Genomic DNA, 27,330 nt, shown 5'->3' with positions numbered 1-27,330 from the left:
TTATGGAAAACTCAATAGTATACATTTAGCCCAGTTTGGTGCCAGTGCTTTGCCCTTTGACTTTTCCATCTTGGCAATGCGAGCCACCAATTTTGGATCAAGGACATTGCCTCCCCCAGTGATGGCGGACCTCATCATATCTGTCACTATAATTGGTCCTGATAGCGTCCACCTGCTTAACCAGCGATCCTTTGTCTTCTCAGTTAACTTGTATGGAGGTGATGGTGGTACAGGTCTTGCTGTGGACTAGACGCCCCAGCCTGGCCTTCCCTTTGACAATGCAGTAGAAAACCCCCACTTTAAGACACAGGGCAGGGAGGAAGACAACCAGCCCAATGGGATCCACACCATGTGCAATCACCAGTTGAGACTTCTTGTTCTCCACTAAGATGAGGACAGTATTAACCCCTGCTCAAAGAACAATTGGCCTCTTAATGGGGACATCCCCTGTGCTGGCAGCTTTTTTCTTAGGTAGGGCCAACAATATCCAACAGTATTTTGCTTTGTCTCTGGTCTGTACCTGTGGGCCAGCTTAAGGAGCTGTGTAGCTGTTTGGCTGTTTGAGGCCTGGTTAACTGGGTGAACTGGTTAATTGCAGGAGACATTTTCAACTGCTTATAGAGGATAGCCCTTTGCCCCTGCAGCTCAATGCAGGTTGGCTATTTTACAAATTAGGTGAAGTGCCTTTGGGGCTGGATGTCCTGTCCAGTGACAAAATTCCTGGGCCTTTCCTCACACAAGGGATTTATCACCTTCTTGGCCTCCTGCTTCTTCATGACAGCAAGGACTAAGGCTACCTTCACAACAACTCCATCAAGTAAATGCCATTATTTTCCACTGTTAACAGAAGAAAAATAATATAATATCACATAACTGATATGTAACAAGACCAGGATTTGGACACAACTTGACAGTCACCAGAGACTATCATTTTAATTGTGAAATATAAATAATTGTGTATAGTAAATTTTTAAAAAGTTGATTCTTTTACAAACAGTCCATGAAAAAAAATGAGAATACTCAATGTTCTTTTTGAGACACTGTGCCTGATATTCATAACACATGCTCCTAGCATGAAGGAATAATCTCTGGTTATTCATAGACATCTGGAAACTTTGGAAAACCCAAATCAATGGTACCGTTTATAAAAAGAAAGAAGGGAAAAAAAAGAGGGAAAGAGAAAGGAAGGGCAGAGGCTAAATCATTTTATAGCTTTTAGACTGCAAAACTGTTACTCATTCTTTTTGACCAAATTAAACTATCTCCTCCCTCGAAAGTTTCCCAATGCATTGTTTGTTCCTGGCTGCCCTGTGTTACCACGATATTTTTGTTTAAATTACTGCAGTAGTACAAAAATTCTGACCCAATGTTAATTATACAATAAATTGTGCTATTTAAATTTATAACACATCAGATATTATGAAATGTAGAAATGAACTTTTTTATGCAGAAAGTGTCATCGATTTATGATTAACTTAACTGAGTTTCTGTTTACTTGCTTCATGAGAGATTTCAGGATGTTACTCAACTAACAACACGGCAACATGATTGAAAAAAATATTTATAGAATGGAAAATCAGTTTACTGTAACAGCAGTGAAATAAATATGATAAAGATAAATCCAAGTATCAAAAGCATATGATATGTTGTTTTGTTTACATCCTGCAGTTATGTGTCCATAAAACAATTATATCACAGCAAAACAGAAAGTAAAAATACTGTTTGTAAGCGAACTAATAACCAATTTATCTTCCTCATATTTTTTAGCCCTAAGTAAAACTAATGGCATGGAAAAAATTTTGTAATTATCCTTTCATATTTACACAAAATGTTCAAACAAGATGTAGTAGCTGCTATTAGTGTGAAAAGGCTGCTTGAGTAATAGAAATCTTATATACAACACTTTGCCAATAGCAGTACTAATGTAGCAGAGCTCAACTACTGATGTCCACTTATACAAGAATTCATTCAACTACTGATGGTTGCTGCTGAAATATGATATTGATATATCTCCAAAATATGTGCATTTCTTCTATGAGACTTGGTTTAAAGACCTCTTCTATATCTTTTTTAGGAAAGATGCTAAATTTAGTGGGTGTGCAATGAAAGCACAAATGCAGATGAAAATCCAGATGATTTTGTTTTCTTGATAAAGAAATGGCACCATTGCCAAATTTATACACCTATGGCTAAGTACTTGTGTGATTTTGTAAAGCAGCAAGTGGAGCAAATATAAAAGAAATTTAAAACAAACAACTGAAAGTGCCAGCCTTAACTCTGTTTGGAAACATATTCAGAAGGCCTCTTCTGCAAGCAGTGTATAAAGTTCCAACTTAGATTGCTTAAATGAAACTGCATCTCACCATGGAAAATATCTCCAAATTTATAAGTTGAAGAGAAGATAAGACAACCTCAGACACTCACCATAAAGGAGGAAAGGAAAAAAAAAAAAACAAACACAACTTGCTTCTCCCTGACCTTAGCTGAAAATAACCATATAAATAATATTTCAAAAGTGCATTACAACTGATGAACCCAGTGACAGGGCAAGAATAAGGATGCAGATGCAGAGAATGGACTGGAGGACACAGGGTTGGGCGGTGGGGGGGGGGGTGGCGAAGAGGAAGCTGGGATGAAGTGAGAGAGTAGCATAGACATACATACACTACTAACTGTAAAACAGATAGCTAGCGGGAAGTTGATGTGTAACAAAGGGAGATCAACTCGATGATGGGCAATGCCTTAGAGGGCCAGGACAGGGAGGGTGGGAGGGAGTCCCGGGAGGGAGGGGATATGGGGATATGTGTATAAATACAGCTGATTCACTTTGGTGTACACCTTAAAAACTGGTACAAGAGTGTAAAGCAATTATATACCAATAAAGAGCTTAAAAAAACAGATAACCAATAAGGACCTACTGTAAAAATAAATAGATAAAAATTTTTTAAAAATACATACTAAAAACAAAACTAAACTTGTGGCTACAACAAGAGGTGAACAATTTGGGATCCTTTTGTAAACTTCCATATGTATTGGAACTTTAAATTTTGTTTCCCTCTACTAGAATAAAAGCACCACAAAGGCGAGGATTTAAATCTTAAAAAAAAAAAAATGCATTACAGTGTCTACAACAGGAATCTGGCAGGTGACAGTGAGGAAACTTCTGTTCTTTGCTATAACATTAAGCTTTCAGTACTTAACTGTTAAAATGTTTAAAAGTTAGGTTGTGATCACAAAAGTTTGTTAAAAATTCATATTTATTCTTAGAAACAGAATTTTTGTGATAGTGATGTTGGTCCTCACTCTCAGGATTTGGATATTAAATCCAAAAGAAATAGAGGAAATAGAAACAAAACCAAGTGCAACCTTGTCAAGGAACATAGCCCCTTATTTTGACACTATAGAGCAGAGAACTGAATTAGCTTTTTAAGAGAAGTTTTACATTTTCTTATGTAACCTGGAGGTTGAACAACTCCTTTTGATGTATCCAAAATGCAAATTTACTTTATCACCCATTGCCCCTTTAAAATATACTTAGTGTGGTAATTGTCAGGGTTTTCCTGCCCACTCTTAGATAAAATTTGTTCTAGAGATACTTTGAATTGTTATTCACAGACACAATTCAGTAATTAGAATGTTTAGTCCAAGCTATTCATCACCACTTGGAATTTTGATTTAACAGCATACTTTTATGACTTTATATTAACACCAGCCTGTTTCAGGCTGGACGCTTTCAAGATTAAAAATGGGCATAGTTGGCTTTTCTATTTATTCTTCTAAATTTCTCTCATAAACAACTCTTTCCCTGCCCTCTTTTCTACATGCTGTTTTCAAGGTAAAGGACGGTTCTTACTTTAACGATCATTCACCTCTAATATCCTGACATATTTTGCAAGGGTGTCTTTTCTGAGTTCCTCTGACATTCCCCACAGGCCACCTCTCTCTCCCCTGGCTTTGTGTTGATTTTGTTCTAGGTGGCCCTTTGCCACTCTTTCCTGAGCCCTGAATATGCACCTTCAGCTTCTTGCTGTTTCATTCCCTCCATGACTCCAGGTGGCGCTCTTGGACAGAAGTCAGGTTGGTTTGTTCTCCACACAGTTCACTTCAGCTAGGAGAGAACCCTACAGGCATTCATCCATTGTTAGGACATATCCAGGGAGTGTATGTAGGTCGACCCCAAAATAGCATCACTCTCCAAAGAGTTATTAAGTCCTTTTCCTTCTGCAAGAGTTCCAAGGTGAGCGTCAGATCCTAGTCCACGCTGCCTCCCAAATGAAGGCGTAACGTATTAAGCTTTCTATAGATCCCTGTGAAAGCCTGCACCCCACACAAATGTTTAAGCAGAGAGAGGGAGAAGGGGAGAGAAGGAATATCACATCCTACCTGGAGGAGGGGAGGCAAAGAATATCACATCACATTTTTATTCAAAAATATCTTCCTCCCAATATCTTCTCCCCCAAAATGCTCTCTCCTTTCTTTCTCTTATCTCCCATACACTTGAGGTGAGAGGATTCAAAACACTAAGATCAACTTATTTTAATTATTTTAAATTTTCTTTGTAGATTCTTCAAATGGTGATTCATCTTTGGAATGTCATATCTACTTCACATTAGAGTCAAACTTAAGCTGTTCTACTTAAAAAGTCTTTATTATATAATAGTGAAATGACACTGGCTTCAGAAGGCATTTTGGATACTTAATTATACCCAGATGCACTTAAAAGAAGCATCTGAGCAAGAAAACACGAGGAGATTAGAAGCATGAAAGAATCAGGCCATAGACCAAAAGAGATAATCAGTTTCTGACACAGGATCCTGGAATACATCTGTTGAAAAGAGAGTGATGCTGAAGACATAAAATAGATTCCTGCAGTATTTGTTCACTTATTTGTTCATTTGTTCATTCATTCATCAATTCATAAAAATAAACGAGAATATCTTGAATGTAATAAGCTAAATGCAATGGGCTGGGATGCTGTGCAAGAATATCGAATATTAGTCATATTTTACATAACTAGTTATAATACCTTTCTAATGAGAAGTTCATATAATATTATATCTTCCAAATTTTCTTAGAGAAGTTTTAAAAAGTGACATTATACGATGTTCAATGTGGGAGCATAAACATGTTCTCCTTGCCCACTACCTAACATTACTGGTTTAATTTCCTTTTAGTATGTTATAATCGGGATTTGAGTTGTGAATTTTTATTCTATCAATTAGGAATTCCTCAGATTTTCAAATGAGAATTCAGGTCAACAGAAATACATCACTCTTGAAAATGAACTGAGCTTCTCCAGATTAATCTGGTGATCTCAACCATGTTAAACCAGTCATACCTTTAATTAAAAAAAAAAATAGCAGTCTTTCAGGGACGACAAATTATTTAATCATAAAGTTAATTAATATACACAAACATGAAACTATTAAGATACTATTACATCATTTATACAACTACAAAACCAAAAAGTTACTAAGTAAATTTAAAGTAAATTAAGTACTGAGGAATTAGATAATAATGTAATGTGGCAGATAATGTTTTGCTGAAACTAAACTCTCACAATACAAAAAACAGTTTTGCCACACCAACATGGGTTTTTTTTGGTTCCATATACTCCAGTTCAGTTTCTGGTATGTGATGATTCCATTCTGGAATCAAATTTAGTTTTATTATTCAAACAACTCTAAAATGAGTATACCATGAGATCCCATGGCTTTGGCTTAGCAAGAATATTTTATTTATTTTTTTCTTGGCCTCCATTCTCTTCTCATTAACCTGAAACCATTAAAAAGTAAAATGATTCATTGACTCAACAAATCATAAAGTAAATCTACTTACTGAATTCATTCTGTAATATTGCCATTACAGTTGTAATTAATTACGTAGCTCTAGGGTAACCATTGAAATAATGCAGAATATACTACATTGTTTAAACTTGAAACTGAATTAAATGCAGACACAAATTTTTCTCATGGTAACCACCAAGAAGAAAGAGGAGAGGGAGGAGGAGGACTGGGAAGAGGAGGGGAGGGAGGAGGAGGGAAGGGAGGAGGAGGAGGGGAGGGGGGAGGAAGAGAGAATGTGATATATACACAAAATATTCGTGTCATGCATATAAGTTTTGAAGCATAAAGAGTACCTGAGAACCTACAGACAATTTAAGAACTGCACCCGTACTAGAAGGAACTCTGTCACTCTCCACCTAATACTTTCCTCATTCAGGATTCTAAATCCCTGATGGCCTTGGCCTTTTTATTTATATTTCACTACAAGTTTACATTTAAACAATATATTGTTTCACTTTAATTATTTTTTATCTTTTAAAATAATAATATCCATATAGTACTTTGTGTGTTTCTCCCCCTTATTTACATGTTGCTGGCTCACTTTCATTATTCAACCTTTTTCTCCTCATAGAGTTTAATCAATTTATATTCATTCTTGAAATGTCTACATTGAAGTCCATGGGAGTCTAAATCTGTTGTGACTTTTTTGCCCCTACCAATTCCCACTCATGGTGATTGTGTGTGTGTGTGTGTGTGTGTGTGTGTGTGTGTGAGAGAGAGAGAGAGAGAGAGAGATTTGATTGTGGAAACCTGGGGCCTAAATTAATGATACTTTCACTCAGAGAGAACTTTCATTTCCTTCTGCTGACATGGGACCATCCCATAGCCATAGTCTTATCTGCTGCTGGTACTGACACCTCATTAATCCCTCCACCCCACAGAGAACCCTACCATCCTCATAAGCTTAGTACTGGTTTTGGCCACTGAAAATCTTCTATATTGTGCTACAAGCCCACAAATCCATAAGATTTATGTTTTAGCAGAATTTAGTTCTTTCATAGTAAGCTTCCAACAGTATTTTGTCAGAAAGATACTGTTCAAATACTTGTGATACTTGTGTAGAAGGAGATACCATAACTGGTTTGTTTAAATTACACCTGGTTATTTTTTTTATCATATATATGTGGTAATGGAATTCATTTTTTAAGAAATCCAGAATTTCTATGCAACCAAAGAATAGAGAAAAAAGAATCATGGGGTTTTAATGAATTGCCTGTTCACACTTAGTGATATTTATTTCAAAATGCATTACAAAAGTGTGTATCAATCAAGTGTATATCAATTTAATATAATCATTTAAATATTCTTCATATTATTGATTTCTTAGTGGACAGCCTTTGTCTGTGTGTGTTAGAGGCGAGCCGGAAACCAAACAATGGCTTCTTGTTCTAGTTTTGATGTTCTTTTGTCTAGTTATATAATTTGCATAGAAAGAGATAATCACCCTCTCACTGGTGGTATCCCATGAGTTTGAATTATAGTTTATACATTAGCATGTTAAAATACTAAAAATACATTAATTTACATTGGAAGATTCCAGTTACTTAAATTATGGTATGTTCTAATTAATCGCCTCTCCTCCACTTCTTATATTCAAGGTATTTCAAAATGAAGTTATTAACAGTAGCACTGTTTTGACAGAGATGGATACCTAAGCTAAGTTTGACCAGTCTAATTTCTCAGCATAATAATGTATAATTAGGACAAGCTTCATATGGACTGGTCACGGAATGAAGAGACACAGGTTGTAAGAGTTATGTGGTGGCTAGCTTCTATCGACCATGAAGATGAAGGAACAGAAAACACTAGCCTAGAGAGAGGAAGACTAAAGCAGCAGAATAGAAAGATAAGAAGTGAAAGGTGTGGTTCCAATGTCTTTTTTAGGACCTCCTATCCTTGTGCTCCATGAGATGCTACTATGCCCTTAAAACATATGTGTATATATATATATTTTTTCCACTGTCTTGCCTTTTCTTTCTTGAATTTATTCTGTTATTTGTAGCCAAAGAGCCAAACAAATTTTAATATAACCTTTGGTAAAAACACAAAAAATAAAATTTCTCTATTAGCAAGATTATAATGCTTAGCAGATTCACCATATGACTCTGGTAAGTTACTTGCATAACATGCAAGCATAACATTCCTACCTTTTTTTGACAATTAAGTGAATTAGTACATAAACAATGCTTGAAACAGTGCCTTCACATAGTAAGAATCACATGTTGACGCTTGCTTGTATCATCCCCATTGTGTAAGAATTTTAAATTTGTCAATTCCACGTTATATGCCACATTTTTAATGTAGCAGGAAGCAATACAGTCCATTATGAAGTTGGTTAACAGTGCTTCTTTAAGGGAGAGGAGAGAGGTAAATGAAAATAATTACTCATACGTCAGTGCTTTATCTGATAGATGAAAAAAACTATTTAAAAAAGTTTAAAAGTAAACCTTTAAAAAATATGTTTGCCACATTTTAGGTTGCTGTTTCTAATACGTACCACACTGTCATTCTGTAAATAAACCAAATAGCTCTCAGTAGTTATAATAATGAAAAGTAACAATCCTTAAATATGTCATAATTTCTTTCCATGGTTTCATGTTCAACACAACCTGTTACTTTAATATACAAAGACGTGTGAAATGAAAATAGGTCACTATTAATGAAACATGTGGCCAAGGTCACAGTAATTTCTTGTTTGCAATGAAGTACTTCCTTTAGATTCTCAGCCTTCTCTTGAAGAATTAATGTGTTCAACTTTAAATAATAAACTAAACTGGTCTCTCTTGTGCCAGAACATAGGCCAGGTGGCCAGAAAGATAACATGACAACTTTAGGAAGGAATTTCCTTCTCCTTCATACCTTATGAACTAATTCTTTCATTCCTCCTCAAATGCTGGCAAGCAAAGCAGGAATGTTCTTGTGAGAGGATGGAAGGAAAAAGCACATTCCAATTCCGTAGGGCAAACTCATAAGTGAATATAGCCATATATTTCTAAAACTAAACCCAAATGTTGTCTCTTTTCTTTCCCTTTCTTAAAAAGGCTAAATTATGTATACAATTTAAATATATAAACCTATCTCTACCTATATATACATACATAGCATTTTGAACAATGGATCTAGGGACCCTATTTCTAAGCTGTCAAAAAGAAAATGGAAAACTGTATGATGTTTATCACAATTGGAGTAAAATTTAAAATTATGAAAACTATCAAAGTATATAAAATAGATTCATGTGATATGTTAAGCTAACTCTTTTTTTTTTTCAAAGGAAGTGGCTTGGGGTTTTATAAAGCTGGCATCAATGGCTGTATGCAGTCCTGTCGGTAGACTGGCTATCATACTCATAACATTTCTGTAATGGAGGCTCAGGAAATATTCCTCCTCGAACAAATACACTGTCTGAAAATGAAGTGTTGTCTGTGTTCATAGGTGCTCAATCTGACTCAGTCTGCTTGGACCACGAGACAGAAAGAAGGGTACCCTTCAGAAGATGGGCACCATGTTGGTTTTCTATTGCTGTTGTAATAAATAGTACAAAAAATGACTTAAAACAAGACACATTTAGTGTCTTACAGCTCTGTAGATCAGAAGTCTGACACAGGTTTCCCCTGGCAACATCAAGGGCTTGGCAGGACTGAGTCTTTTCTAGAAGGTCTAGGGGAGAATTTGTTCCCTTTTCTCTCCAGCTTCTTAAGATTTCCCTCAAACCCTGGATCAAGACCACCTTTCTCCAAATTCAAAAGAGCAGACTGAATCCTTCTTACACTGTATCATTCTAGCTTCTCTTTCTGCATTTCTGTTCTACTTTTTAGTGGTAACATTAGGTCCATCCCGATAATTCAGAATAATCTCCTTACGTTAAGGTCCACTGCTCAGCAAATTTATTTTCACCTGCAACATTAATTTCCTTTTGCCATGTAACAGAATATATTTGCAGGTTCCTGGGATTAGGACATGGATACGCTGGGAGTGAGGAAATGCATTATCCTGCCTCCCACAGGGACAATATGTACTTTCTCTGTTATATTGCTCAATCAATGCTAATTTTCATAAAAAATATCATCAATTTAATAACCTGATGTCTGCATTTGATACAAATTTACAATTAAGGATATAAAATAGAACCATTATTTGATATTCGTGTAAGAGACCAGTTACTGTCAATAAGAAGATAGAATAATCATTGGGAAAACTATCTGTTTCATTTCAAAGTGAAATGAGTAAGAAACTGTGGATGCAATTTACTGTATTTATTGATAATCAAAATAATGAATGTCATATGGAGTATTCATTATTCCTCTGATGACTTCAGTTTGGCAATTTTATAAACAATCGAGCAAATTGTGAATGTGACCACATGAAAAAACCAAGCAGGGTAGTTAAAAGACACACAGATAAAGTAACCTGAAGGGGAAATAAGAACACTAAACACAATGTTGAATAGAGTAAACAAAACAAATCAGTTGCTAATTTTATATTAAAAATCAACATCATCTTTCAAGACCTTGACAAAATAAATAAATTCATCATAACACACATGAAACATAGCCCTTCATTTTTAGAGTTTCCATTTTTGAGAACTATTTCAACTTAGGTATGATTTTTTCTAGAAATAACCAAAAAAAAAAAAAAAAAAAGAACATCTGTAGTAATCTTGTATAACTGCACTGCAGGCCCTCCTGACATATAGTAAAGCTAATGATAAGCATTTATTATGTGTGAGAAACAAAGATTTTACATACTTTAATTCATGTAGCCTTCAAAGAATTAACACACAAGAAGTCAATATTATCCCCATTTCACAGATTTAGAAACTGAAGCACAGAGAGATTAAATGACTTGTTTAGAAATATCTAGGCAGTAAGAGGTAGGGCTGACATTTCTAACCCATGCATCGTGGCTCCACAAGTGAAACTATTAAGTGGCACCCCCCTGCCTTCTGACTTGGGTCACATGCAAATATAAGATGGCTAACAGTTTGATTTGTTGAGTATTGAGCAGTTGTTATTTTATATATATATAGTGGAGGGATTCATTTCATGCAGTATTAGATGATTTAAATATCTTGGAAAGATTGTTATGATTGTCCCAGGGAGGATTAGTATATATTATATGATACAAAACATATAATGTATAATACATAATACATGTGTGTTAGTCACCCAATAACTACATTTTCAACCTCAAAATACAGACTGCATACTTTCCAAATGTAAAGCACTCTGTAAAAAGTTAAATGATAGACAGAAACCTCAGCTAAATAGAGTCAGAAGGCCAGAAGGGGTAGCCCTCACACCCTGTGACAACAGCAGAGTCCAAGGTGAAAAAGAAAGATTCCTTTCCTGGTGAGGACTCGGCCAATTAAAAGCCACGGACTCTCTGTTTACCCTAGCCCTCCCAGCTTCCTTTTCCTCTCTATGTAAGAGATCTCCTTCCAGTGCCATGCACAAACTTGCACATGGCTTGCTGATACTTGCAATTCTCTGCTGATACTGAATTAACGTATCCTTGCTGGAGAAATATCTAGCAGTCTCTCTGTTTCAGATCAACATTTTGGTGGTCCATACAGGAACCAGTGAAGACCCACAAATGCTCCAGGGCTCCTGAGCAAATAGATGTGATACCTACAATGGAGCCCTCTGTCACTCACTGCTTTTCTCACTGATCCTGGAGTTTGAACACGCATCTCTTTCTCCTGAATCCAGGCTCACACCCTCTTTGCATTTGAAGCTCTCTGGGCTTTATTCGGGATCTACTTTGAGGTTCTGTCTTTCTGGTTAAGGCCTTCTTCTGTATATGGGTACTTGTTTGGTACTTCCGTGTGACTTTGCTGTCAAACTGTTTCAACCAAAGCTGGCTGAAAACACCTTTCCTTCATTCCTTTAAGAAAAGGGACTACTTCACTAAAATTGTACCAGTTGTCCAGCCTTTGGCCCATTCCTATGAAATAGGGGCTATTCTATGGAAATTGGCTGAAAAGTCTTTGGTCTGGCTCTTCTTGGACCAAGCTGTTTCCTTAGAATTCACTGGGATTAGCTTGCAAGCTGTTTGAATTGCACTGTTTGAGCTGTAAGTTATTTGAGCTGTTGGAAATCTGTTTACCTAAACTCTAGAGAAAAACCTCTCAGAAATGGAATTCCAATTATCTAAATATTTTGAGAGTGTCCTCAGCTACAAGGACATCGGCTGATTTTATGTTTAAGAACAGTGTTCCTTTCTCATGAGCCTTTCTAAATAAATGGGCCAACCTGACCAAAAACAATTTAGAATATCAATGGTCATTATGGGGAACATTTGAAATCCCCAAACTTAATATCCATAAAACCTAATTGGACTACAGTAGCTTAAAATTTCCAGAACTTACTGGAATGTTGATTGTGATTGGTATTTCTGAGGCTTCCGCACATTATCAGAAGCCTAAAATTGCCTCTCTGCAAAATAAGATTTTAAGATTAACTGAGGCAAACAAATGATTAAAGAAAGATAAAAAGGCTCCCGAAACCTCTGGCTTTTCTTCCTTGGCTTCCCTGTCTTAGGCTCAGCCTCTGCCACCATCTTGTTTCTCTCCTTTGGCTCCTGCTGGCCAGACTCCACCTCTGGCACCATCTTCCTCCTTCCCTTCTATGCCGCCTATGCCTTCTCTACACCCTCAAATCCCCCTTTTCCTTTTCTCAAAAACTCTCTCTACTTTCTTTTCCTCTGAATTTGTAAGAACCTGTCCCTTTAAAATTAAGCCTTCTGAGGATCCAGCATCTTACCCCTTAATTTCTTATAATCCCTGGACTAAGGCTGAACTGTTAGCCATCGTCAAAAGTTTTCCCAAAGTAACCAAAGAGCCTCACATATTTGCTGAGGAATTTAATATAGTCATCCAAACTTATCAGCCTGGTTTCTCTGACTTTACATCAGCTAGCTCATATGCATGTCAGTGAAGGCCAGGCCCAGCAGTGGATGAAAATCATTAGTTGGAAAATTCCTCAAAGGTCTCTAGAATTACACCTGGGAGACCGGCCCACTGATTTATTGTATGATCAGCCTTGGGCAATCGCTAGGTGACTTCACTGAGCAATTGCTTGGGCTTTTCCAAAGCCTGTTGATTAGAACAAAATTCAGTCCTGCATACAAAAATCTGATGAACCTGTTCATGACTATTACAATCAACTTCCATTTGCTTCTAAAAAAAATTCTGGTCTTCCTTCAGATGTTGATTCTACCCAGGTAGCATTTAAGTCTACACTTATTGATGGAGTGAACTAGGATCTTTCCCTTATAGTAAAAAGTACCAGGATGGAATGGGAAACTACGCCCACTCCAGCTTTAGTTAATGTGGCAAATTAACTCTCTCACACTCCAGATGAGTTGCCTCAAAAAAAGACCACCAAAATTCTTAATCTTCAACTCCAGTAAATGAAGGCTTCTAAATGAAACCAAAGCCCTTCTAGTCTGTGCTATTATTGCAAAGAGCAAGGACACTGGAAAAGAGAGTGTTTACAAATTTAAGCACTTTTCACCTTGTTTTAACCAGACTTTCCAACCTCTTAATTCTCAGTGAAGGGGCTCCAAGGAATTACAGTGGCTCTTCCCAATCCTTGCTTTTAACTGGCTTGTAGAAACATGTCTCCAGATTGGGAATGAACCTCTTCCAGCCCTGACACTGAAGCCACATTCTAGAAGCTAAACCCCACTACTATAAAATAGTCCCTGCCTTGAAGTACTAAAATAGCTCAAGTAGTAGAGACATCTACCCAGTGTCTCCATGGGCTGAAATCAAGGATTTGGAAGGCTTTTCACTATTTTTAGGCTTGAAGTCCTTTTCCAAACTTATCAGTTACTGGCCAAATTAATTTCCTTACAATTTTTTTTTTTAAGTCTAAGGAACTCCATTTTTTTCATAAATTTATTTATTTATTTTATTTATTTATTGGCTGCATTGGGTCTTCGTTGCTGCACACGGGCTTTCTCTAGTTGCTGAGAGTGGGGGCTACTCTTCATAGTGGTGTGCAGGCTCCTCATTGTAGTGGCTTCTCTTGTGGAGCATAGGCCCTAGGCACGTGGGCTTCAATAGTTGTGGCACATGGGCTCAACAGTTGTGGCTCACGGGGCTCTAGAGCACAGGCTCAATAGTTGTAGCTCACGGGCTTAGCTGCACCGTGGCATGTGGAGTCTTCCCAGAGCAGGGCTTGAACCTGTGTCCCCTGCATTGGCAGGAGGATTCTTAACCACTGCGCCACCTAGGAAGTCCAATTTCCTTATAATTTTAAAGGATGGAGGCCCTCTGCTCTAAGAGGCCCCTCACTGTTTCTGTCCCATGGCCTTCATAGCATGGCAGTTGGCTTCCTCAGGACCAACAGAGGAGCACCTTTCTGCTGCTTCACTTTCCTTTAAATGGCCAGGTTCACCCAGGAAAATCTCATTCTTGATTAAATCCAAGAGAACTGACTGGTGATCTAATTACTGAGATGGCATTCCATCATATGCACAGGTTCATTACACTTAAGAGGAGGGAATTACACAGGGTACATACATCGGGGGCAGAAAACTTGAGGTGTCAGAGTTCCGTCTACCATAGATCATTTTCCCACATTTGATACAAACATTATAAACTTCCATTCTTCCAGGTGACCAGATTAGAAAGGGCTTTAACTCTTAACAATCAGCAATTTAATGGATGTTGTTTTAATATCTGGATACATGCTTTTTATGCACATTTTAATTGTAAAATGCTAAAGTGTATTGTGTATTTGAAGATAGTGTCTTTTAGCTATGCTGATGTTTCCACACTTCAACTTCTCCATTCTTCTTCTATGCCAAACTCTTGTTTAAAAAGTTGAATATGAAAAATACATATTTGCATTTATTTTAAAAATATCTGTGGTAAATATATCAATTTTGCACTTTTTATATTGTATTAATATATTTTAATATACTTAGTTTATTGAAAGATTCAGACTTCATTCTGCTCAAAAGCAAATAAACTAAAAGCAGACATGACAGTTTAAGTATGATATAAAGCTTCTAAGAATTTAAGGGACTGAAAACTCCTTACTGAATCAAGGATGTTCATGCTTTAGAAAGACGGTAAACTGCATTGGGTGCCTCAAAATAGCAGAAAAATCTAATCACTCTTTCGGAGTCTCTGAAAGTGAGAAACTTATGGTCAGTCTAGCATGAGTAATAATAAAAGGAAAATATTGTCATGTTTATTACACCTTTGTTTTGTAGCCCTCAAAAATATATTCCCAAGGAGTAAATTCTTTCTCTGGCTTTTAATCTTATGCTCACTTTCTAGATACCAGTGGGAGATTCTATACTGCAAGAAATATTTTCCAGCTTCATGGCAGGAACCAAAATAATATTAGCTGAAATGTGAATTATCTCCCCCATTGGGACTGGGAGGCCAAGCAGGGGAAAGCCTTATGTATTATATAGCATCTCCCGTGATAGTTTTTAGAATTTGGTGTATCTCATAACGAATTTCACCCGGTGGCAATCTACTGAGATAACATATGGCTACAGCAGATGCTTAGCTATGACTTGACCTGGAACTGAAAGTTCATTGTAAAGATAAGCAACGTTAGCACTCCTATATATAGTAGGTAATTTGACTAAAAATATATCTACTTATTATTCATAGATGATAATCATGGAATTTTTGAATACTCATGTTGTATTTAAAAACAAAGCTTAAATGATTTATATGGTTCACAAAAGGTAATTGAGCCCCAAGAAACAAAATTAATTCTCACATTTAATTATCTGTTTATAGCCTAGTTCTCTAATATTCAGAATATCATTTCTCAAGAAACAATGTAATAAATAGTGTTTATCTTCTCCAGCTAGCATGTTCTCTTCAGTCAATTTATAATTCAAAACAATGCAAGTTAATACAGTTGAATATATAATTGTTGTTATTCTAGCATAGTTTATTGATGTAAAATAAAACAAATTACTAGTAAAAGTACTTAGTATAGTCAAGTTAATTAGATTATTATAAGAACTTTTGGTTACTCCCTTGACTTTTCTTTTTTTTAATTATTTTTTTTAATTATTATTTTTTTGGGGGTACACCAAGTTCAATCATCTGTTTTTATACACATATCCCTGTATTCCCTCTCTTCCTTGACTCCCCCCTACCCCGAGTTCCCCCCACCCTCCCCGCCCCAGTCCTCTAAGGCATCTTCCATCCTCGAGTTGGACTCCCTTTGTTATACAACAACTTCCCACTATCTATTTTACAGTTGGTAGTATATATATGTCTGTGCTACTCTCTCGCTTCGTCTCAGTTTCCCCTTCACCCCCCAACGCCTCCCAAACCTCGAGTTCTCCAGTCCATTCTCTGTATCTGCGTCCTTGTTCTTGTCACTGAGTTCATCAGTACCATTTTTAGATTCCGTATATGTGAGTTAGCATACAATATTTGTCTTTCTCTTTCTGACTTACTTCACTCTGTATGACAGACTGTAGTTCTATCCACCTCATTACATATAGCTCCATCTCATCCCTTTTTATAGCTGAGTAATATTCCATTGTATATATATGCCACATCTTCTTTATCCATTCATTTGTTGATTTAAATATAAATGATACTAAGTTTTATTAAATATTATTTTACTTCAAGTCATATACTTTGCATTCCTTATAAGGCATATCCAGCACTGCTCATAATTCACATAAGCCTCAGCTTTGACTAGGATATAATCCTATCTCCCAAGTAAAATACAAAGACAGGCGGATTTATTGCCCCTAGTATAGCCCTGTTACATAATATGTATTCTTTCAAATTATCTATTGTCACAGGTTCTTGAGGTCACTAACCCTCTTTTGCCATCTGAATTCCCTTACTATGGGTTATTTACTAGATGTTTAAAATTTTGCGTATGTGATCTTTGCAGCTGTTTTTGTTGTTGCTGCTGTTGTATTTTGCTTGTTTTCTCCTTGTAGGAAGATTCTTCCATTTCAGTTATCTAATGTTGAGTAACCAAGTCAGGTAACTCATGAACTATTGGTTCAAAATAATAACATTATTTCTCATGGTCTTGTGGGTTGACAATTCTCAAATGGATGGTTCTTGCCTGGCATTACTCATGCCATGTGGTTGTGGTCAGATGGTAATGAATATGCAGACCTCACAGTCCCAAGAAGCATAGATTTCAAATTTTTTCAGGAAACATTTTTTATTTTGGCTAACAATTGACACACACAGGCATCTTGTCACCTCCTTCAACAGATGTATGGCTGTCAACCTCCCTCTTCAGGTAAGATACTGCCCTTCTTTGGAAGGTGTGAGGTAGGTTTTTTCCCCACATGTATAATGACTTCTTCCAGAATAGTTTGTTGAAAATATTTTTTCTCTCACTGAGTTGCTTTCATGCATTTTTTTAGAAATTAACTGAACATACAAGTATGAAGGGGTCATCTATTTCTTAATTCCCTATTCTGTTGCATTAATCTGTATGTCTGTTCTCATCAGGTATACCATACTATCAGTTATAGCTAACATCAAGCTATGGCTTACATCAAGGGATTAAGTCAGCCAATGTGTGCCCTTTACCACTGTTCTTTTTCAAATAAATTTTCACTAGTCTAGGTCCGCTACATTTCCATATAAATTTTAGAATCAGCTTGTCAATTGTTATTTAAAAAGCACATTGTATGTGATTTGGATTACTCTGAGACTAGACATTATTATGTCAGCATAGATATCCTAGCAATATAGAGTTATCAGATGCATGAATATTGTATATCTCTTCATTAAGGTTTTATTTAATTTCTTTCAACTATTTTTGTATTGTATTTCTCTTTTATTGAAAATAGAAATAAATAGATCAATTAAGGATTTTACTTTTTTGATGCCATTGTAAATTATACTTAAAATTTTATTTTCCATGTGTTCTTTTTTAATAGAATACAATCAAATTTTATAAACTAACCTCGTGTCTACGACCTTGTTAAATTTATTTATTATAGCTATAGGCATTTTTTAGACTCCTTAGCATTCTCTATGTCACCTATAAAAAATGTATTTTGTATTCCTTTCTAATCTGATTCCTTCATTTTCTATTTCGGTCCTTCTTGTATTGTCTGGGGCCTCTAGTACAATATTGTTCAGAAATGAAGAAAGACAACATTCTTGCCTTGCTTCTCTTCTCAGGAGGAAAGTGTTCAGTCTAATATTCTGTTCAATTATTAGGATATTTGTAGATTTTTCTTAGATATTTATATACGCACGAAGCCCCTTTCTTTTATTCTTTCACTGAAAATTTGTTCTCACAAATGGGCACTAAATTTTGTCAAAAGATTTCAGAACCTATTAAGACAATCATACATATAGATTTTTAAATCTGCAAATGTGGTAAATTGCATTGAACGTTCCTCAAATACCAAGTTGTATTCCTAGGAAAAAATAAATATCATGGTATATAATGCATTTTACATACTGAACTATTTGCTATGCTGAAATATTTTAAGGCTGTATATTAATCCTGAATCAAAAACAATTATTTACCATTTATTTCTCAATACTCATAAATTCAATTAATATATAAGGATAATGTATGAATCATTCATATAAAAGGATACATATTTTTCCTCACCATTGGTTCAGTCTAAATAGGGATTCTGAATTTTATTGATGTATCTAATCACTTGGCTCATTTTAGCCTCCTGTTCATGTTTATCTGTAAATTTCCATTCCAAGAGCAAAAACCTTAGCTCCCACCATATGCCATTAATTTACACAATTTTTTCAGTCCTGTGTACATGAATAGAGTATCAATATTATTAACCTGCACGCTCAATGGAAGCAACTTCATCAATTAGTGTACATTGCTTATGTCTAGTTTATTTGGCTTTGGACTTACAGACTCCAGTCCTTTCCAAAGTCACTTAGGTCAGCACTATTTTTGTCACCCCAGTCAATGAGGTGGTTGCATATATTTGTAATACAGTTAGATTTATTTTGCTTCTTTGCATCTAGTCATCTTTTGTTGTATGCTGGACATTGTAAATGCTATAATGTTGAGAATAAATTTTGCCTTCATTAAGGTTTTTCTTTGCAGGGGTGGAGGGGGTCAGGTAGTTAATTTAATAATGGGTCAGCTCTATCTTTGGGATATTTGTTTTTAGCTTTGTTAGGGTAGGCCTATAAAGGTGACTCACTCAGGAGAGTCACCTTAACCCTTAGGCATGGCCTTTCAGGGGTTTAACTAAATGCCTGTGGTGTTTAAATATGTCTCCTGACTGCCTGTTTGGAATTCTTACATATCCTAGTACACTGTGCAGTTTCCACTGCTCTGAGGTAATTTTTCTCTGTCAGTTTCATGGAGACACACTGTATATTCACCATATATTTATTATATGGTCAAAAACTTACAGACTCCTATATACATTTGTGAACCTTCTCTGTTCAACACCCTGTCACACAAATTTCAGCAAACCTTGCAGCCATGAAGTCTAATCTCTACCTTATCAACTTTTCAAGGGTTCCCTATTGTATTCAACCTCAGCACCACTTTACAGCACTGCAATTTGGAAAGTGCCTCCAGGCAAAGTATAGGATCACCATAGTTACCTCCGTTTGCTTAGATATCATAGAATAATGCTTATGTCCAACATCTGAAAAACAGTTCTTTGTTTTTTTTTTCTTTTGTTTGTTTGTTTGTTTGTTTGTTTTTTGCTGGAGAGCTAGTCTGGTAATCTGGTGACAATTACTCTATTATAGCCAGAAGCAGAAATCCCATAGTGACAGCCTGAGACAACTTTTGTGATTTCTATTTGAGAAAACTGAGTTTTAGAAAATTTAAGTATCTTGCCCAAGGTTGTAAGTCATCATTGGAGCAGAGTTGCACACTCCAGTGGGTCTATTGCCCAAGCTAGCCATTACAAGAATTTGCTCCTGCTTCAACTAAATGTGCTTACATCAGCTTCTTAGAATCTTATGGTAAAGCACTGGGGACAAAAGTTATGCCCTTTAAAACACTGTATTGCAACCCAGTGAATCGGATATGAAGGACCAGTTAGCTATGATACCATAGTGACATAACACATTCTTTGAGGTTAATATGCCTATAAAATTTTAGATATGTGTTAACAATGAAAATAAATATTTATAGTATGTGTGTACTAAATTCCATCACTCCTGATTTCAGTATTATATCTATGTGCATAATATTACAAGCACAACTAAATAATCAGAGGAAAGAGGAAAAAAATACAGACTACTAGAGTTTCAAGTATATCAGATTAATCCTGTTAGAGTATGAATTGCATCCATTGCCATTATTTCAGAAATATTACATCTTTCAAATGGGGAAGGAACTGAAAAATGAAATAGGACATAGCGAGCATTCTGAGGCTGAACAATGATATATGCCATCACATTAGATGCATATTAAAGTAGATTGCTAGACAGAGAAACTGACAAATAATGACCAGACGGATAAATGGAATATGTATAACAGGCATGTCAACTCCAGTTGTAGATGGAGAGACAAATGAAGTAGACCAAGCACATGAATACAGATATTCACTTAAGGACAGTCCTAAAGATACAGACCTTGATCCTCCCGTACGCATCACTGCCGTAGACATGTACATATAGTGAAACATTCTGAGAGAAGTTAAAATCTTTAAAGAAAGTCAATTTGTTTAGTTTATTATTGTTGTATGTCTGCTCCACTAGGAAGAGCTATAAAGGAAATAGGATAGGCTTCAGGCATGAAGGAAGCTGTACACAGTGGATAAGGGCAAAATTTCTTCCTCACTTTCAATCTGGGGACTATATCTTTTTGGCTGTGGAAGCTTCAACCAGCTCTTAATATCTCAAGTCTCTCATTTAAAAATAGGTGTTTAATAGGTGCTATAAAATAAAACATTTTTGCATAACACCTAAGATTATCTAATATACATGTATAAAACACTTAGTATAGGAAACAGTAACCACTTACTAAATGCATCTTAGCACTTCTTATGAACATACATCATCTATGAACAAATTTTTTTTTCAAAGTTGATTCCAGTATATATCAGAATTGCCATGTTAAACCCCTAGAGTATAGGGGTTTAACACTACACACATTTCTGGACCTTATCTATATGAGGCATTATTTATTATTATACCTGTCTTAGTTTTTATGATGATATATGCAATCCACCTTTGAAATACCTATATAGTGTTTAATATTACCATTCAGAGCATGCTATTTGAAAATATTTGAAAAGCAATTTACATATAAATCTGATACCAGTTACCCATCTTTTCAAGAAGGAAAATATTCCATCTTTCCTAAGATTGAATTAAAATGACAAGGACAGCCAGCCTCCAAAATGTTACTGATACCAAAAGTTACCTTCTATTAATGCGACATTCTCTAAACCTAGTGAAATTTGGGGAGGAGAATGAAGGAGAATATTCCCCACGCTTCCAAGTTCAAGAGGAGGGATAACATTTATCTCCTGGACTTGAATACAAGCATTGAGAAAAATAAGAAACACATCTTTCATGAATGGATTTGTCAAGGCCCCCTGTGTTTAAAATTGTAATGACCTGAAGTGATAGAGCAAGTGGAGTGTACAGCTGCGGGAGCTGAGAAACAACCATGCTTGTAAAGCAAATATCAGTCTGATAGAAAAGAAGCAAGATGCCTGATGCGATCAAAATACCAGTGTCAGCGTTTCAAAAAGAGAATCTCATTTCCATCAAAATAGGAAGCATAACAACAGACTAAGTGCAGACATTAAATTTTTTAAAAGACCAGCCTACTCCAGTATACATATGCTATAAACACTCAACAAAATCACGTTCAATTTGACTAACTTGGGCATGGAGAATGAATATACAGTATCATATAAATCAAAAGATTTAAAAAGATTAAAATTGAAATGACCCTCCTATACAAAGAAAATATTTCTTTTGGACTATTTTTTATTTCTCTTACCTAACTTTTAGATGTTTACATTTTTCAAAATATCTTAATTCACACATATACACACACACAAACTTTAAAAACTCTGCTTACAAAATTCCTGTGAAATACAAAGAAAAACAAAGACTACTTTAATTTCTATTTTGTATAACACAAAACTGAAATCCAAAGAGATAAAGGTTTGGCCAATTTTCATGAACAGTAATCAATAAAGCATGAGCGAAATCCAGCCCCCAAAATTTGAGTTTTTGTTTTGTTTTATTTTCCCATTACCACAGAATAGGGAGATCTTTATAAAGAATTCACTACCAAGTATATGAAGACAGACCCTTTTATATCCCATTATTTCATGGTCACAATACTATGTGGCTGTCAGAGAAGATAAATTTCTCTAATGAGACATCTTATGTAAGCTGTTAGAATTTCCACAGTAAATACCGAGTCAGGTCAATAATATCCACTGGTGAATTTAGTACCAGGGATCAGTCTTCTCAAAGAGGTTTTATGGAAAAAGATCCTGGGGCCGGGGGGGGGGGGGGGGGGGGGAGGGGGGGAGGGGGGGAGCAAGAGCTTGCATAGTTTAGTGCCCTTAACTCCACACTTTGCTTTATTTTACCCTCATAAAACTCAAGTATCCTGAACTAACACAGAGATTCTTACATCACGATCTTCACTTTGCAGTTCTCATGTTTTAGCCTACTCTTAGTTTTATATTTTGTGGTAATTTTAAAGAATCTTATAGAAAAGTTATAAGATGAAGAAAACAATATGAGTGTAATCATTTGTTTGTTTGTTTTTAATTTTTCTTTCCTTTGGTATAAAGCATCTCTCATCATCTACTCTGTATCTTCTCTGGTTGTGCAGTGTACATGTGGAGGGTGCAGTTACTGATGAGAAACCTTCCAGGTGATAAAGCCAGTTATTTTCAGGATTTATAAACTTTTAGCATATTTAAAAGTACAATTTTAGTGAAAAATCCACATAATGTAAATGAGCATATAACTCCATTTAGATCTTCTCATGAAGGTAACTGCTTTTTAGCAGAAGGTTGGCTTTTTAACATTCTTCACATTCAGTGTGGAGCAGAAAGCAGAAGGAACCAAGAGAAGAACCTGGAACATTTTTCACCTGGCCTGAACATTCAGTTCTGAGAATCTCTGATGCTTTCTTGATTTTTACAATGATTTCACATAAAAAGTCAGTAAATATACTTTCAAGTTGCTAATACCAATTGAGCATCTGTTTTTTCCACCCCTAAACTGAATTATTTGGCGATTGAATAAAGCATGCAATTTCCATATGCAAATGCAGGAAAAGGCAGGGGAGGGTGCAATACCTGCACAACTGTAGTTGCAAAATCTCAAAACTTGCCTATGCAAGTTGTAAGGATGGCACATTTCTTTCTCTGTGGATTTTGGCAGGCAGATAAAGTAAAGCACCATTAAATAACTGCATGCATAAAGGAGATAGGCATTTCACAGAAGAAAAGCATATTTAGAATGGAGAGCAAGTTAGAAAACGATATACTGGAGCACATAGCTGACTGGAGTCAGCTGTATTTCTATGGAAACTTCATTTCTTTAATTTGGATAAGTTCCAAAAAGTGGAAGCATTTTTTACAGTCCTTCTATGGCACAGGATAAACAGTCAAGATACCGTTTACCTAAGAACAATGAGCAGATGAAAAAAATCCACAGGCTTGTAAGACCAAAGTGGTCTCGTCTTCAAATATTCAGCCTCTGGTGATGGCCAGTGTGTTTGTTTTCTGAGAATTGCAGGTTAAATGAATCAGACAGTTAATGGAATCTAATTTCTCCAGAGGCAGATACTTCCAGAGAGAACTTCAACCAAAGATGAAAAAATTTCACCTCCAGAATGCATTAAAATAGCTTCATTCAAATTATAATCCTTCAAACTCTGTGAAAGTAGTTTTGTACAAAATCAAAAAGTATTAAGCCATTCATTAATTCAGGCCATATCCTTGAGGAAATATTTCTTTAGCTGACCAATGTCGAGATTTGACACTGATTCCACAATGAGCTGGGGAATCAATATCACATTAACTCCACTTATAAATAAGTAATCGTTTATTTACAAAGCATACCGATAGCCTGTGTAATTAATCCTTACTATACCAATGGTACAGCTATACTAATTATAGTATAACAGTGAATAAAGATGATAAGGTCTCACGTAATGCCACAGCTATAGCATTGGCGTTAACAGCCTGGAGTTCTCTAGTCAATATATTGAAACCTTATTTCACCTTTCTGTCTAGTATAGGTTAAGAATTTAATGACCTCTTTAGGAGCTTTCCAAGATTGGAATTTCTCTAAATAAGTATTCTCAAAAAAGACTGTTCACCTTGAAAAACTAAAAACAGAATTATCATATGACCCAGCAATCCCACTTCTGGGCATATATCCAGAGACAAATCATAATCCAAAAAGACATATGCACTCCAATGTTCATTCCAGCACTATTTACAATGGCCAGGACATGGAAGCAACCTAAATGTCCATCAACAGATGAATGGATCAAGAAGATGTGGTACGTATATACAATGGAATATTACTCAGCTGTAAAAAGGAACAAAATTGGGGCATTTGTAGAGACATGGATGGACCTAGACACTGTCATACAGAGTGAAATAAGTCAGAATTAGAAAAACAAATATCGAATATTAACGCATACATGTGGAATACAGAAAAATGGTACAGATCAACCGGTTTGCAAGGCAGAAATAGAGATGCAGGTGTAAAGAACAAACATATGGACATGAAGGGGGGACATTGGGGAGGGTGGGGGGTTTGGGGTGAGATGAATTGGGAGATTGGGATTCCCATATATACATTACTAATAAAAAAATATCAGATTGTACACTTTAAATTTATGCAGTTTATATCTCAATAAAAATTCTTTTAAAAAAAGTGTTCATAGAGAATATCAAGATTTCTCAGGTTGCTTAAGATTTGCCAATGCCTTAAGAGTAAAGAACTTCTTCCTTCTTATTTAAATAAGACTATTTCAGAAGTAGAAAATACTTTTAGAAGCTGTTTATTAAAAGGTAACATTTTAAAACAACTATCTAATTGACATATCTAAACATTCAGTTTCATCACCAATATAAGCAAGTTTCATGATGGCCTTGCCAGACTAGATCTGCTTTAAGTCCTCTGTTGCCCACAGGCAATAGCAAAATCTGAAGTGGAGCTGAAGAGTTCAGGAATATCTTACTACATAAATCAGTTCCAGGATATTTTTTCAAGTATGAGACTTGTGTGAAAAGATAACCCAACGATTTTCACCATCTCTAACCCTATTCTAAATCTGGAAATAAAAATCTCTCATTTCTATTTGTCTATTACAAAGCTTTGGAGGGACAATTACGTATTAACTATTTGACTTTGAAAAGATTTGATCAAACAATTAAAAAAATAAGTTGAGGATTTAAAAAGAAAGATACATGTCTCTAGGTATGCTGGTTCATGGGAAACCGCCTCAGGAGCTTCCCAGGTGTAATCTGAAACCGGTCCCCTGTGCAGAAGGCAGAGAGACACTGAGGAGAGAGGCAGAGCACTCCAGATTGGTGGGTGGTAATTTTATAAAGCAAGGTAATTTATGAGGCTTGTATTAGGCAGCTGCAAGATGAATAGATTTCCACACCTGCCCACCAGAATCTTAAAAATTAAGATTAACTGGATTCAGTCACATACACAAGAGCAAGTTTCAATCACACACCTAGGCCCAGACAGTCTCAACACCACATTTCCATCTCAAAGCTGTCTTCTTCAAGTTAACTGTCAACTCTTTAAAATAAATATATGATATATTATATATATAAATATCTAAGTATATAAGATCTATGTCATATATTGATGAGAATATTAATAAATATGAGTGTACACTCTACAAAATGGGATGAATGAGGATGTTACAGTAAGATGTGTGGTGTTTGAATATAGGTATTTTACCTCTATATATGTTATCTAAAAAAGAGGATAACCATAGTAGCTGCTTCATAGAACTATTGTGATAAAGAAAAAGGATAATACATTTAAAGTAATAAGAACAGTGCTTAGCACATAGGAGGTCCTAGATCAATGTTGTATTACATATACATGTATATTACACATACATGTAACATGATCACCATTCCCATCACCACATCCACCATCATCATCATCACCATCATCAGCATCATCTTCACCACAAAGTACAACAGGTGATTTTGTCTCTATATTTGCCTTTGGATACCAAGTATTTCCATTGGACATATCATAGCCTGATAAGAAAAGAACAGAGGCAAACTTAATACTCAAATAATCCTTTCCTGTCCTTTGCAGGCCAAATGGTATCATGCGCCATTGTGCCAATTTCATAGTAATTCAAAAAGAAGACTGTCAGGAGAGTGCTGAGTCATCTCTTGGCACATGGCAGTACTGAAGAGTCATTCCCACTCTCCTATTATCTGATTAGAAACAGTGAAAGTAGAAATTTATTTCTAGTCTTTGGTCTGTGTGTATTTTCTGTATTGCTAACATTAAAAATTAGCAGTTAACCCTGAAATTCAATGAGAAGTGTTTCACTTGAAAGGGTGAACTATCTACCACATAAGTATAAGAAATATTTCAATAACAGAAGGAAGATCACTTATCTATATGTCCTCATACTTGACAGGTTGATAAAGGCATTAGACTGTCAATGGATGTTAAGTTTTCTAAGCTATAAATTTTTTCTGGCAAAGTAAATGAGTTTATATTAAAGTCTCATGAGGCTCTAACAGTTGGTAATTCAATATATTACATAGAAATTATAGCATCTTAATGTAAGCCATTAATATATGTACTGCTTTTTGATCAATGTGGATATCAACATTGTTTAGTGGAGTAAACATCAAAATAAAAATTAGAAAAAACAAAACTTTGCAAGCAGTAAGGGCAATTTCAAAGATATACCTGTCTACAGTTTAAGGAGATTATCATCATGGACTTAGGGAAATTTTAAGTGTTTTCTCTTTCTAATTCCATAATAATAAACAAAAGATGACACACCTGAACTACTAGGATTCCGAATCCTATTTATAACCAGAAAAGCTTCGCCTAAGTGTGTGTACCACATCCATATCCCTTAAGAGACTTCAGATACTAGGTTAATTAAAGTAAACATTATTCTATTCTTACTTTATAAATGCTTAGTGTTCTACTGAATCTTAATAAATATTTAATAATATTAGGAACTAACGGAGTGACACAGTCATTTTCCCTTTACAGACACAGCATTTTAACTGAAGTAAAGGAACTTTATCTATAAAGGCCAAATGTTCTATAACTAGATTATTCAGAACCCATAATCTTTAAGAGATCTCCATAGCAGTATCTATATTAGCATTTAAATGGAGCAATGTTTTTTGAAACCAGTACCTCTGTTGAAATAATATGGTAGATTAACACAAAACAATCTGTTGAGCTATGATGTGACATTTTTCAATAAAATACATAAACTGCTTCTAAAAATTGCCCAGAATAGATTTAATCCATTTCTTTTATTTAATTTCA

General features: G+C 35.5%; 1 pseudogene; it reads right to left on the bottom strand.

The window, feature by feature from the left end:
• On the bottom strand, nucleotides 1-27,032 carry LOC130836431 (60S ribosomal protein L7a-like; annotated as a pseudogene).
• Nucleotides 27,033-27,330: the final 298 nt, after the last annotated feature.

Source organism: Hippopotamus amphibius, chromosome 15 (assembly GCF_030028045.1).
Source record: "Hippopotamus amphibius kiboko isolate mHipAmp2 chromosome 15, mHipAmp2.hap2, whole genome shotgun sequence".
Classification (NCBI taxonomy): Eukaryota; Metazoa; Chordata; class Mammalia; order Artiodactyla; family Hippopotamidae; genus Hippopotamus; species Hippopotamus amphibius.
Note: the sequence above shows the minus strand (reverse complement) of the source record. Positions and strands in the feature narration are given on the sequence as shown.